This window comes from Ictidomys tridecemlineatus, unplaced genomic scaffold (genome assembly GCF_052094955.1).
Source record: "Ictidomys tridecemlineatus isolate mIctTri1 unplaced genomic scaffold, mIctTri1.hap1 Scaffold_45, whole genome shotgun sequence".
NCBI lineage: Eukaryota > Metazoa > Chordata > Mammalia > Rodentia > Sciuridae > Ictidomys > Ictidomys tridecemlineatus.
Genome location: NW_027522913.1, coordinates 897,437 through 910,013, shown reverse-complemented (window position 1 = coordinate 910,013; position 12,577 = coordinate 897,437). Strand labels below are relative to the sequence as shown.

The window sequence follows — 12,577 nt, the reverse complement described above, 5'->3', positions numbered from 1 at the left end:
CAGTCATCCCCGAACTTTTATTGGTTGTGGCTTTAGTTCCAGGGGCTGTGCTAAGAGGCTGGAGGAGGAGGCTCTGGAAGAGAGTGCAGTCAGGAATAGGCAGGCTAGAGAGGCTGCTCTCTGATCAGCCCAGAATTGCTCCCAGGTCTGTTTCCTGAAAAGAAACAGCCTCGTGTCTCCTGAGTCTCAGGAGCATCAGATAGAGGTTCCTAGTCTTACCAGTGACCCCTGAGGTCAGGGGGTGTGCTGATGGGGAAAGGGTGTGGAAAACACCTACTTTGTAAAACTGATAGAAGATTTTTCAGGTCTGATCATTTTTAAATGAAACGGGTAGATAGAATGTGGTTGTATGTGAAGTTGGGCTATTTTAAAGTGAAGTTTTGACTATAGTCACTATCAGAGTCAGATATGGTTCTGAAAATCATACTCTTCCAGGGATGTGACTCTTGCTTGAAAATCATGGGTAACAGTCCCTTGTCCTGTTAGCATCACAGATTATACACTTTGCCTATGGATAATGACATCACCAGGAAAAGAGTATGCATTGTTTCTTGGTGTAAAAAAGAAGTATGGTAGGTGCAGCAGACATGAGATTAGGGACATGAATCCTCTGTGGACTCAGATCAGATCCTATCTGGAGAACTGGATGTAATGATGTACAGCACAGGTCAGAAGCTGGGCTTTCTGGGCATGCATCCTGGGGCTTGCATTGACTCTGTTATTCTGGGCAAGTCGTCTGATCTCCCTGTGCCTCGGTTCCTTCATCTGTAAAATGGGAATGATGGAACAACTTCACAGGGTTGTTAGGAGGATTTAGTGAGTTACTATATTTCAAGTACTTACAACCAAGACAGGGACTAAAGTGTTCTGTAACTGTGTATTTACTTGGCTGATATTTTTCTCTCAACCCTTATTTTATTGACTTATTTGTCTCTAATAGACTTTTGTTCAGAGAAGTTTTAGAAGTTTTAGATTTGCAGCAAAACTGAGCACATCGTTCTCTTGTGCCTCCTCTCCCAATCCCACACAGTGCTCCATCATCGTCACTCTGCGAGTGTGGAGAAATTGCTCCGATTGATGCATCATTATCACCCAAACGCCACAGTGCACATGAAGGTTCTCTCCTGGAGGTGCACATTCTCGGGGTTTGGACAAATGCTTGCATCCACCACTATGATATCATACAGGCTAGTTTTACTGCCACCAAAATGCTGCATGTCCCCCCTCTTCATCCCTCCCTCCCACTTACTCCCCACAACTGCTGGGCCTTATATTGTCACCTGGTTTTGCCTTTTGCAGAATATCATATAGTTGGAGTGCAGCCTAACTGATGTTTTATTGATCTAGTGGAGATGCTTTACAAATGCCAACTACATTACTTTTTTTTTTTTAATAACATGTTTTTTTTAAAGAGAGAGTGAGAGAGGATAGAGAGAGAGAGAGAGAGAGAGAGAGAATGTTTTTAATATTTATTTTTTAGTTCTCAGCAGACACAACATCTTTGTTGGTATGTGGTGCTGAGGATCGAACCCGGGCCGCACGCATGCCAGGCGAGTGCGCTACCGCTTGAGCCACATCCCCAGCCCCCAACTACATTACTTAATCTAAATCTTCTGCTCTAAGTTAAAATGTGAAACTCATGGCCTATATGCTAGAAATAAGTTTGAGGAACCAAATGATTTGTCACCCTGTGGCATCTTAAACAGACTCAGTTTTCCCCAGGTAGGAAGACCCCCTGTCTTACTGTGCCTGGAGTTCAGTGGTCTCCATTCACTGGGTAGCTCCATCAGGGTGTCTCCTAGCATGCTTATTTTCTTGTGAGTGACAGCTACTTATGTTGCTTGACAATATATTCAAAGACACCATTTATTAAAAATTGTTGAGGACATAATATTTTATTTTATATGCTCCTATTGCAGGTTTTTTCTATAATTTCATGCTTTAGATGTTCTTGACCCTGTGATATGAAAATATTTTCCTAGATTTCTTTTTCTAGCTTTATAATGTTTTTATTGCTTATATTTATCTATGTTTCATCTATATTTATATTTATCTATATTTAGAAAATAAATATTCTAGATAATAGTTTGAGGTGAGGATCCAACCTTCCTATTTTCTAAACAGGGTGAGCGGTCTGAGCTCATTGCTTTGAGGTCATAAGTTACTTACTTCTCTCTGCTTATAGTATTAGTAGCACAAAACTGGTCCCAGACGTCTATAGGACACCTGGCTTAAAGGATTACTGAGTTATTATTTTTTTTCTTCTTGGTACTAGAGATTTAACCTAAGGGTGCTTTATCACTGAGCTACATACTCAGCCCTTTTTATTTTTAATTTTAGATCTCACTAACTTGCTGAGGCTCGCCTCTAACTTGAGGCTCCCCTGTCTCAGCCTCCCAAATCACTGGGATTTTAAGCATCAGTTACTTTAATGTAAGATTGGACAGTGTCTGAAATAGTCAGTGAAATGACTAGACACAGCAATCCTGACAGGGAAGGGAGGCTGGCATATGGAGGGACATTGTCTATTTGGTCTCAGCTGAAACCACCATTGCTACAAATAAATATGACAGTTATGCATCAGTTTCTAATGGAGATACATTCTGAGAAATGCATCATTAGGTAACTTCATTGTCACATTAACACAATAGAGTCCATTTATACAAACAAAGACAGCTATGACTCTAGATGATATAATCTTATGAAACTGCCATGATATCTGTGGTCCATTGTTGACCAAAAGGTCATTATGTGGAATCTGACAGTACCTACAAGTTTTCATGAATGCATATATTTTTAAGAGAAATGGGACTTGAAGAAGATGTGTCATATATTAATAGATGCCACCTCTGGTGGTAGGATTATGGATTATTTATATTTTCTTTTACAAATTCAAAAATTTTAACATGTTCATTTAATAATTGTTTAGGTGAACACACAAACATATGCACACATTTCACAGATGGCAAATAGGTAAAAAGAAAGTGCCCAGGAACCCAGGACCTCAAGGTGTAGGTGGTGTCCCCGGCCTCCTGGGCTTGTCTGCCATCTTCTTCCTCAGCCTCAGAGCCCACAGCCCAGGAGCTGGGTCTCCCAGAGCACGAGGATGGTGCCTTTCTGGGAACAAAGTCTGTGGGATTTCCTTGTCCTCACTGTTTTCTGAAGATCCAATTTTACCCCACTGCCACCTTGTTCCCTCTGAGCCCCTGACTCAGGATCTTAGATTTCCGACTCCTTCTCTGTCTGCCCAATCATTCTTCTTCCCCCGTTCCTGAGAGCAGAGAGCCACACCCTTGGCGTGAGCTCTGTGGACAGTGTTTGGGGATGGCAGCTTGGGCAGATGGCTCCTTATTGCAGACATAGGTGCAGAGAGGGAGAAAAGGATGTGCTTGGCATTCTCCTGGTACAGAGAGAAGAGTAGCTCTGTAAGTGGCAAAGGGAGGCAGTTCTGGATCCAGTTCTGACTCTACTGCCATCTTGACGTATGACCTTGGGCAAGTCCTGTCTTTCTCCACACCCCATTTTCTCTTCTGAAAGATGAGGGGCTTGGACTCGATGATCCTTCCATACTTTCTCCCTTCATCTGCAGAGAGACTCCCAGTCGCTCCTCCCTCCCCGTCCTGACCCATCTGTATTGCCTGATCCCAGCAATGGGATGCTCTTAAGGCCCCTTTCTTCTCCACAGCCCACCTCCATGGCTGAGTTCAAGCAGATCAGGTCCATCAGGTGCCTCCCGCTGGAGGAGGGCCAGACTGTCCTGCAGCTGGGCATTGAAGGTGCACCCCAGGTAAGCCTCTCTGGACACCTGGATTCTCTTCAGGGGTATCACTATGGGTTAAGATGCCCTTGGGTCGACATGACTGTGGCAAGCAGGAAGCCAGGGCTTCAGTGTCTTTGGGGATCTTGTTAAGAAAATCTGCACCCATGCCCTAACAAGGTGCTGGGATGATGGTTCGTATTTTTATTTCAATGTCAGGAAAGAAGTGGGGTCTAATATTGACCAAGTGAAAACTGACTTATAGGTCAAGATCCCAGGGACAGGGGGATTTCATGGTGGAAGAATCAGAGACCTCCAACTGCAGAGCATCTGCTCTTCCTAGGCTGTCTCTGCTCCACTCTGTTTTCCATTTCTCAGTTTCTGCTTTACATAGGGAGCACCCCACATGGTACAAGGCATCCTGCTTTCTCACTGGTCTTCCCAGAGCTCAGGGTGGTCAGTAGGAGAGAGCACACGCACGCCCCCTAGTGGCAACAGGGAAGGCCAGCAGAGCCCGGAGGAAGCGTGGGTTGGGGTCGGGGGTCCTGCAGCAGGGTTGGGGATGGGGGTCATGCAGCCTCTCAAGCAGACTAGGGGGTACAGTGTAGCCAAGGCTTGAGGTCACACCTTTGGCTGGCTTTTTCTCTGCAGTCTTTGTCCATCAAAACCTCATCTCTGGCAGAGGCTGAGAATATGGATGACCTCATAGATGGTTATTGCCGGCTTCAGGGGGAACATAAAGGCTCTCTCATCATCCATCCCAAGAAAGGTAGGTTTCTCTGAAAGGCACAGTGGACAGCTGCACGCTGAGCCAAGCCTGCAGGGCAATGTGGAGGCATGGGGGCATGGAGCCATTGGCCCTTGAGCAAATGCATTCTTCAGGGGTGTGAGGAGGCCCTCAAGCAGCCCTGTAGGTGCTTCCTGTGGGGCCATCCTGGGTCGCCAGCTACAGGCCTGGTCCTGGACAGCCACCCCTGGTCCTGCCAGTCAGAGCTTCATAGAGGCTAGCTTCTGGAAGAGCTGTATTTGTAGTACCAGGGAGATCAGAGCCATTGCTAGGATATGGGTGGACCTTCCTCGTTTTGGGACCAGAGTCAGCAAATAGGTCTGAGATGGATCACGGGGTGCTGGCAGGAGGAAGGCTACAAGGAGGATTCTGATTCTGGCCCAAGGCCTACGTAGCTTCCACCCTGATGCTGAGCGGGGACAGAAGGTGGGGAGGGGTCTCCTTGTGGAGCAGTGACAGGCCCTCCATCCATCCAGGACTCGGTGTCCCTGGCTTCAATCTTCCCTCCCCTCCTCTCTCTCCAGATGGTGAGAAGCAGAACAGCCTGCCCCAGATCCCCACCCTGTGAGTACAGTGGGGATTTGGAAGGGCCCTGAGCTCAGCCAGTGTGTGCTGGGAGGAGGATGAACAAGCAGGGTGCCCCCACCCCCTCATTTTTGAGAGAACTCTAGACCCTGGACTTTCACACAGTGTGTTGTCCTCCATGCTGCCCCCTGGGGACATCCTGGGAGGATTGCTGCTGAGCCCCATCCCAGGCCCAGACCATGCCCCAGCTTGTTGCAGCCAGGTGGGCTGCTTCTGCTATCAGGCAGTGGGTGAGGGGGACCAAAGATCTGGTGTAGCTTTGCAAGCTCTGTGTTATCTGCCTCCTGCCCTCTCACCTCCTGCAGAAACCTGGAGGTGAGGTGGTCCCACCTCTCAGAAAGCTGCAGCATAGGTAAGCCTGCCCACCCTGTCCGCAGCCTGTGCCCACCTCCCCATGTTTGCTCCCTCTGCCTGCTCTTCTGACCATTCCCTCCAAGTTACAAAAAATAACCTTTCCTATTTCTTCCCAGCGCTGGCTTTAAAATATCGCCAGGTTTAAGCAAGCATATATTGAGTAGTCGGTACACATACTGAGTTTGTCGTAATGAGAGGTGGCCCCAAACAAAATCCACAGACCACATGACTACAGACAGACATTGATTTCTCACAGTTCCAGAGGCTGGCAAGTCCAGGGTCAAGGAACCAGCAGATTCAGGTGACTGACTTATCACTGTGTGCTCCTGTGGTGCAGAGAGAAGGAACTCTGGTGGCCATTCCTCCTCTTATAAGGACACTAATCTTGTAATGGGGGCTCCACTCCCTGACCTCATCTAATTGCCCCTCCAAGTTGCATATCCTAAAACCATAAAATTGTGAGTTAGGGCTTAGAGACACAAGCACCCAGTTCATAATGGTGTTAAATGGGTAATAGGTATGTTTGAAGGAGATGGATTTGCCCTAGATAAGAAAACAGAAACTTGAGCCAAGACACCCCAGGCTCAGTGGCTGCCCCAAAGCCTGAGACAGGAGCCGCGGACTTGCCCAGCTTCCCTCTTTCAGCACCCTGACATCTGGCTGCGCTGGGCTCCAGGTGGGAGCCACATGCAGGTTCCTTGCCTGATGAGACATCTCACCTGTGTGCTGGGCATCCTCCTGTCATTCCAGAGTCAGACATCTATGCAGAGATTCCCAACGAGACCTTGAGATGGCCGGGAGGTAGGTCCTGGACCCCGCCAAGGTGACCAGTCAGGGGTCTGGGAAGTGACATGATGGGGACTCCTGGGACACCACTGTGGAGCTTCCTGCCCTCCCTTCCTCTTGCCCCAAGTGTATTCAGGTGGCAGCCAACCCAGGCTCTTGTGGGCTGAAAGATGAGCTCCTCCTTTGATGGATTGTGTGTTTTTGTATGTCTGTGGGATATGGGGGTTCTAAGAACATGGGCCTGGAACCCAGGAAATGGGGTGATGGGTCCTCCATGGATCTGAGGCAGTGGAACATTCTAGATCCCCTTTCCCAGCCCAGCCTGTGCATTTTGGCTGAGGTGTTATGGGGTTCTGGGGCACCAGCGGATGCCAGCTAGTCTGTGTGCCCAGAGGCTGTGTTCTCCATCTGTGCAGGTCCACAGTACAGCATTGCCCATGAGGATGTGGTACTCAACCGTATTCTAGGAGAAGGCTTCTTTGGGGAGGTCTATGAAGGGGTCCACACAAATCTCGTGAGTCCCAGACTCTTCCTGACTCTTTGTCCACCTGTCTGGGGGTGAGGCTTTGGTAGGGGAATACACAGAGGGCAAAAGGTTGGACCAAGCTGGGACACCTCTAGGTGGACAGGCTTCGCCTTTGTGGCCATGTTCAGCAAGCCTGGGGAGGGCAGCACCGGGGTGTGGGCAGGGAAGGAAGGAAGCACAGTTTGAAGCCAAGTGTAGAGAGAACAGAGCCAGCCAGCCCACATTTCATGAAGGCCTGGGGTCACCTGCTAACCAGGGCAGATCACGCGGCCCCTCATCTCAGCATCTTGGTCTGCACAGCTGGGCTTGAGCTCTTTTATCTCCAAACCCCATTCTGGTTCTAACCCAGCCTGGTCCAGAAGAAAGGGGAAGAAGAGGAAGGGAAGGAGAAAGGGAAGAGAAATGGAAGAAAGGAAGGGGTGGTGTGTCCTGCAGAGGCCAGGTCGTCTCACCCCTCAGCAGTTGGCAAAGTCCATGGGAAGTCCCTGCTGAGGCCAGGGCGGGAACGGTTTCCTTTGAGCACTAGGCTGGACCAAGTTTCCCTAAACCATCTTGTTGCAGAAAGGGGAGAAAATCAATGTTTTGCTTCAAGACCTGCAAGAAGGACTGCACCCTGGACAATAAAGAGAAGTACATGAGCGAGGCAGGTAGGCATACCTGGGTGGGACCCAGACTCCCTGGCCTTCTAAGGGAGAGGAGAGGGGAGGGTTCTCCTCCTGCTTTACCCTACTCTCCTGTGTGACCTCCTGCTCCCACTTCAGTGATCATGAAGAATCTCAACTACCCCCACATCATGAAGCTGATTGGCATCATCAAAGAGGAGCCCACCTGGATCATCATGGAACTGTACTCCTTCGGGGAGGTGAGCTGGAGGAAGCAGGCCAGGCACCCTGAAGATAGCTGAGACACCAAGGGAGCAAAGAACATTTCTCCCAGTTTCCTGCCTTCCGTACTCTGCTGAAGCAGAGGCCCTGTTGATAGAGGAAGTTACCAGAACATCTTGCTGACTTGGGGTTTGCCCCCAGAGGAAAGGGAGGTCAGTGGCTGCCAACAGCCCTGGCTCCATGCTGGGGTCCTGACGGCACCTCCCTTCCCACAGCTAGGCCACTATCTACAGCAAAATAAGAACTCCCTGAAGGTGCCCACCCTCGTCCTGTATGCGCTGCAGATATGCAAAGCCATGGCCTACCTGGAGAGCATCAGCTGTGTGCACAGGTGGGTACACAGAGACAGCAGGAAAGCCAAGCCCATCCCTGACCCCAGAAGAAACTGAGGAGCAGGGCCAGAGTCCCACAGGGAGGTGCTGGAGTCCCTGCCTGGGCCTGCGCCCAGCAGCTTAGAGTGCTTGGGCACCTCTACAAAGTGTTTTCTCAGTAAAAAGCCAAAACAGTTGTGTGGGCCTCAGAGAACTGTCACTAGATGTAGCTCCAGAGCAACTCCAAAGCTCAGCGTCTGACTGTAGCTGAGATCTTCTGTCTGTCCCTTGCAATGCCAGGACAACTCCTCCCACCCTCTCAGAGCTCCACCTCCTCCAGCCTGCCCACTTATCTGCCAGGGGTCCAGGAAAAGGATCTGGGCTAATAGAGCACCTGGAGATCCTGAGGTTGAGGCCCAGCACCACCCTCATTTCCCAGCTCCTGGGGCTGTGGAACTGTCCCTTCCCCACCTGGCCTTGTTCCCATTCCCTGAGAGGAGGCTACTGCCATGGGAACATAGCCCCGGGAGATGACCTGGGCACTTACCAGGTGCTTCCCCACCACTGACGTGGCCTGTGTGGCCTTGTGCCTGACCCTATGCAAAGCCACACACGAAGTATCCATTCATTCAGTGAGTATTATGGAGCTCCTCCTGGGTGCCAGGCACTGTTCTAGGTTCTGGGACAAAGTTGTAACCAAAACAGACAAACCTTGTCCTTGTGAAGCTCATGTCTTAGCATGAGCTTCAGGTACACCCTGTCAGTGGCTGTAGGCTAAGGGGATGAAATGATGGGCTGGGCCCCTTGGGGTACTTAAGCCTGCATGCTTTCAAGTCAGCTTTTTAACAATGGAAGCAGACTTTTGGGAGCAGAGCTGCCTGCAAGAAGCCAACAGACCCACTGGTTTGGGGTGTGGAGCCATGCCAGGACCAAGGCCATCAGTACCAGTAGCTCCTCTAGGAGGCTGGAGCTCAGCTTGCAGGAAGCTACCTGTATGCAACCTCTTCCTGCACTCACCTGCTGGGAACCTTCCTTCAGCTCTCCCACCTGCCCCAGGGTCCTAGGCAGTGCCTTACCCTGGTTTCCACATCCTTCTCTAGGGATATCACCATCCGGAACATCCTGGTGGCCTCCCCGGAGTGTGTGAAGCTGGGGGACTTTGGCCTTTCTCGATACATTGAGGATGACAAGTATTACAAGGGTGAGGGAACTTCTGGCCCCTGCTTTGTCCCTGAAACCAAAATCCCAGAAAGAGCCTACAATTGTGCAGCCCAGACCATGGGCCTCTGGACAGTAGGCTGTTTTTCTGGAAAATTCTAGATCTTTCTTCCCTTAATAACGCCTGTAAACTTCTTTGCCCACCCCAAGCCTCTGTGACTCATCTCCCCATTAAATGCATGTCCCCCGAATCCATTAACTTCCACCGCTTCATGATAGCCAGTGACATCTGGATGTTTGGTACGAGGCAATTCAGGAGACTGTGGAAATGGGCTCAAATTTTCTGTGTGGGTGGACCAAGAGGAGGATGATTCCTGAACCCACAACACCCCATTTCACTGTGGCCACTAAGAAGTCCCAGAGGTGGGGAGGTGGTGGTAGAGTCAGGGGTGACATGAGCCAAGGACTGGCCTAGAAAATCTGGGTTCATCCTCCTGTAAAAGGCTCTGATAAGCACAGACCCCACCAACCAGCTAAAAGGAAAAATGTGGGGACGCCTTGGAGGGGAGCTTCAAACACAAAACTCAGGTGTTTCATGTAAGGAGAAGCAGGGAGTGGAGAGTGCCTAGCTGGGTGTGAATGGGCAACCTCACCAAACACAGCCCTTCAGCTTACCTGCCAGTTATCCCATAGCTGACTATAAACCTCATCATTGTTACCCCAATTTTCCAAATAAGGAAACTGAGGCTCAGACAAGTAAGGGGCTTGCCCATGATCATACAGGCAGCAAGGGGTGGTGCCTGCCCTACTACTGAGTGAGGCCATCCCTCAGGGAGGGGACCAGGTTGGTCTAGCTACCACCTTGAGGTGGGAGGGTTCCCTGGTAAGCTGGTAGGGTCACCCAGGGGAGGCCCTCACCCAGATCTCACTCACCTCCTCAGACCGCAGGTGGTCAGCAATATAGTGCACACCTTCCAGGGCTTTCTGTATGCAAGGCAACAGCAAGATCTCAGGCTCCCCAGAGGGAGCCTCAGCCCTGGGCCCTGAGGCCTGTGGGTTCAGGCGTCTGCAGCCATAGATAATACCCATGGAGGGGGCTGGGTGGCCTGCACACACCCATCTGCCTTTTTCCTCCTCCTCCTCCTCTGCATCTTCTCTCTCCTCTGCGTCCATGTTGGTTTCCAACCAGTAACAAGATGGGCCGAGTTTCAGGCCTGGGGAGTCGTGTGGCTCCAAAGGAGGCCGGTTCATCAGCAGCCACCGGGGCACACGTCCCAGCAGGGCCACCCACACCCAGCGGGGCATGCTGTGGGTGCTGGGGGAGCTGTGGTGCACGTTGAGCACGAAGACGGTGATGACGATGGAGAGGGTGACGAAGATCATAGTGAAGAGCAGGTACTCGGCAGTCAGCTAGAGCAGCACAGAAATGCACAGCGTGATCTTCTTGCCTCAGTCGGAGGGCAGGTAGAAGTCCAGCATGGTGAGGCAGGAGATGAGCAGGCAGGGGATGATGTGATTGATGGTGTAGAAGAGCAGCAGCCGGCAGAGGACAAAGGCGTAGGTGACGTCAGGGTAGATCTTGGCGCAGCAGTCATACTTCTTGCTGTTGTAGGTGCCTGTGGTATTGATGATGGCCCACTCACCACTCTCCAAGTAGTCTTCAGGCTCCAGGTCGATCTTGGCCTTGTCATAGGTCCATTAGCCAGACATCATCTTACAGTTCTGCTAGTCGAAGGGGAAGAAGGTGACGTCGATGCTGCAGGAGCTCTTGTAAATGGGGGGGGGGCACCCAGTGCACAGTGCCCATGGAGAAGAGGTGCGCTGTGGTCAGGTGGGTCACCGCAAACTCCCCATCTGCACTGCGGAGAGGGGTCGGCAGCCGAGGCTGAAGAACAGGGTCGAGGCTGGCCGACCAGGTACCTGGGTGAGTGGTGGCGGGGTAGAGAGGTAATGGTAGGTATGGCTTGCAGGCTCGGGAAGACCAGGCCCACTGCCCCTGTTCCCCGCCTCTCCTTGGAGGCCACCGTTCAGGGGGAGGGGAAGGGGCGTGGAGGATGTGGCTGGGTCCTGGCATGGGGTGGGGGTGGGGGTGTGCCACCTGATCCAAACCTGCTGGTGGGCGGTGCTTACCCCAGGACTGCAGGGCCTATCAGGGACTCCTTGCCCCAGACCCCTCCCCACCAACTGGGCTCTCTTGGGCAGGAGCACTTCATGGGGAGTCTTCAGCAGAGTTTTAATTTTGAAGGTTTGAAGGTCACAGTTCAAGGCCACCCTCAGCAACTTAAGCAATTTAGTGAGACCCTGTCTCAAAGTTAAAAATAAAAATGGCTGTGGATGTGGCTCTGTTGTGAGGCACTCCTGGGTTCAATCCCTAGTACAAAAAAAGAGTTTCATATATAGGTAACTGCTTCTTTTCTTCACTGTCCATTACAATCACTAATAGACAGTTGTGGCTATTCTGAATTGAAGTGAAGGTGAAACATCAATAATTTTCACATTGATTGCATGTTCAAATGACATTATTGTTATATTAAATGAAACAAAATATATTAAAATATTAATGTTAGCCCCAATTTAAAATGCTGTGCCCTACATGCCATTTCTGTGAGAAAGCATATCTCGAAGCTTTATAATTTTTATTTTCTTACTACAATGAGACCACATTATAACTCCTCTCCCTAGTAGTTCTTTAAAATAAGAAATCTATACTTTAGTATTTGGATAGGCATGAGAGCATATAGTTCTTCTTAGAGCATATAGTCCAATTCAGAGAGAATAGTGTATTAATTCCAATATCTACCTTTATCAGGTTTGTTACTTTGAGGAAGTAGATAATTATGTAAATTTCAGTTTCTTTGTATACAAAATTGGGATATACACTTTCATAAATTTATTTTTAGAATTAGTGAGATATTGTGTATCAAGCATAAAGTATTTATTAGGTATGTAACATAAACCTAATATTGTTATTCTAATTTTGACACTCATTGAACTCCAGAATTAGAAATGTGATTCTCTGATACTTTGGACATATAAATTGCATGATTACTACTGAAATGTCATATAAGTCAGATGGGATTAGTACACAGTAAAAAACAATTTTGAAGTCACCACATTCTCTATACTCAGTTTTCTCAAATTTTTTAAATTTTGGTTTTCTTCAGTCAGATTAATAATGATTTGGCTTGCCCAGAATTTAGGTGAGTCTGAATTGCAAGACATTAAAAAAGTAATTGATGTAAACATGGATGACATTTTATGAGGTGGAACTTAGTAGAAGGGATTTAGGTCATTGGAGGCACACCATTAAAGGGAATATTAAGACTTGGGGACCTTACTTCCATTTTGCTTCCTGGCAAGCATTTGTGACAGTTTTGCTCTCCATGTGGTTCCTTCCATGGTGTACTGCCTCATAACAGGACCAAAGGT

General features: G+C 49.4%; 1 pseudogene; it reads right to left on the bottom strand.

Moving 5' to 3' along the window:
• Positions 1-9,958: 9,958 nt before the first annotated feature.
• LOC144373633 (neuronal acetylcholine receptor subunit alpha-2 pseudogene) lies at positions 9,959-10,876 on the bottom strand (annotated as a pseudogene).
• Positions 10,877-12,577: the final 1,701 nt, after the last annotated feature.